This window comes from Otolemur garnettii, unplaced genomic scaffold (assembly GCF_000181295.1).
Source record: "Otolemur garnettii isolate 467f Iridium unplaced genomic scaffold, OtoGar3 scaffold00172, whole genome shotgun sequence".
Lineage (NCBI taxonomy): Eukaryota > Metazoa > Chordata > Mammalia > Primates > Galagidae > Otolemur > Otolemur garnettii.
This window is the reverse complement of record NW_003852567.1, coordinates 2,273,275-2,275,573: the sequence shown is the minus strand read 5'-3', so window position 1 is coordinate 2,275,573 and position 2,299 is coordinate 2,273,275. Positions and strand designations below refer to the sequence as shown.

The following is a 2,299-nucleotide window of genomic DNA, read 5'->3' as shown; positions in this document are numbered from 1 at the left end:
CCCCCGGGGGCTGGGTGGGGCTCGGCCGATAAGGATGCCGGAGGAAAGTAGAAAGTAGCGCAGGACCACACGAGGGAAAGAGGAAGGAGGCAGTCCGGGCCTGGACATAGGAAGGGAGCGTGAAGCTGGCTAGAAAACCTTGGCCCGATCTTCATGAGTGAGCGCTGGGGCAGTCAAAAAAAGGTTGGGGATTCAGAAAAGCTGAATCCAAGACTAGGAAGCGCACACTGCAACACTGAGCGCCCTGGAACAAGGAACGAGAGGGAGAGAGTGGCAATTACCGCTGGTGCTCTCGCTGGACTCAGGACCTGCCGCTGCTTCTGCCGCCGCCGCCGCCGCTCGTTACCTGCCAATGTGCCTCTTACAAAGCGGCGGCGGCGGCAGAGGCGGCCCACCCTGTCACGTGACCTCGGCGTCACGGGGGAAGGAGGAGCCACTACACGTCGCCCGCGCGCAGCTCCCCAGCCTGCTGGGAGAGCGCGCCGCCTCTCCTAATTGCCCCTACCCGGACCGAAGGAAGCCAAAAGCGCGGAGACGTGGGAAGACTAGGGGAAGGAGCAAATAAAGGAGATTTTGTGGCACTGTACTCATAGATGTCAAAAGTGTGACCCACCGCAACCAAGTTGCCCGCAACGGCAGTTCGTTGTCGCCCGGTGATGACCTCACAAGGCACCACAGGTTGCTCCCCTGCGGCCGCCTTTCTCCCATCACGTGATGTGGTGCGACCAGTCAAGGCAAGTTTGGTCTGCCGAACGTTGCAACGAGGGGACTACGATTCCCAACATACAGCGTAGCTGGAGCGCACACTTCCGCAGGTTAATAGATGCACACCCTCCCCGGAGACCTTAGTACCCAGGGAAAGGCAGGAGAAAAAGCGGCGAGGTTTGGTTCCTGGGTCTCATATTAGCGGATGCTGCCTGCCCGGTGCAGAGCGTGGTTCCTCCAGGGAGGTGTGGTCCCGCCAGGGGCTCGCGTTTCGCCCCGCCCCGTGCGCGGGAAAACGCCAACGGCTCGCTGCGAAATCTGCAGCTCTGAGAACCTCCACAAGGGGTAGAGCCCGCGTGACTTCAGTCCGGTTAAATGTGGGTCGAGTTTTGCCCTGCCAAACCTTTTCTGCGTGAAGACTTAACATTTATTGGACCACCATTTATAGTCCTTATTATATAATATAATCAATCTCTTTAGTCTGAGATAGCCCCCGCTTTAAGGTTAAGGAAAGAGACTTGCTGTCTCTGGCTGAAGAGACCCAAACTGGATTTTCTGTTTCAGAAGTTAAATAACTTTCGTTTCAATTAGATGTGCCAGCCTGGGTGGGCGTGTTGGCTCACACCTGTAATCCCTTTACTTTGGGAAGCTGAACCTTGGAGGTTCTCTTGAGGCCAAGAAGGACCAGTCTGGGCAAGCAAGCAAGGACCCCACTTCTCTAAAACAGTTACTAAAAAAATTATTTCATCCGTTGTTAACTCCAGGAATTTGTCATAAATAAGAAAATGGTTAAACTCTAAACAATTTAGAGTTTAAAGTATTTTGTCATTTATTGGCCAATTTGATCCTCAGAAGTGGTATCGCAGCCTGATTAGATTCAAGGCTTTCGCAGTCTTAGCAGGCCTTATCTCAGTTGGAACTTTCCACCGTGATAAATAATTTCAACAAGTTGTGAAAATTAAATGAGATTATGGAAAATACCTGCTTGTCACATTGGAAACCCTCAATAACTATTAGTAATTCACACTCTGTACTCTTGAGCTCCAACAGGTCTAAGTAAGATAGAAAAGGAATTGGCTTATACTGAACTTTGTTCAGGACACTGTACTAATTACTAACTTGCTAGTTACTAATAGACTTGTTTTCTGTTAAATTACTCGAAGTAGGTGGCGCCTGTGGCTCAAAGAAGTAGGGCACCGGCCCCATATGCCAGAGGTGGCAGATTCAAACCCAGCCCCAGCAAAAAATGCAAAAACAAAACAAAAAAATTACTTGAAGTAAAGCAGTTCAAACCTTAAACAGTCCAGTCCAGCTCAAGGGAAGCCTTCGTTATTCATATAAATTGATCAAATAATCCTGAGGCCCAACTAGGCAGGGTGGCTCACACCTGTAATCCTAGGACTCTGGGGGCTGAGGTGGGTGGATTGCCTAAGCTCAGTAGGTCAGGACCTGCCTGAGCCTTTTTTTTTTTTTTAAGAAATTTTACTTTGTTGCCCTTCGTAGAGTGCTGTGGTGTCACAGCTCACAGCAACCTCCAGCTCTTGGGCTTAGGCGATTCTCTTGCCTCAGCCTCCTGAGTAGCTGGGACTACAGG

General features: G+C 50.7%; 1 protein-coding gene across 1 annotated transcript in view; it reads right to left on the bottom strand.

The window, feature by feature from the left end:
* UBAP2 (ubiquitin associated protein 2) overlaps positions 1 to 365 on the bottom strand; it is a 120,540-nt gene extending 120,175 nt beyond the window's left edge. Inside the window, exon 1 of the mRNA XM_012811681.2 lies at positions 282 to 365. The gene's annotated coding sequence lies outside the window, so the exon portion shown is untranslated. The remainder of the gene's footprint in view (positions 1 to 281) is intronic.
* Between the last annotated feature and the right edge of the window lie 1,934 nt (positions 366 to 2,299).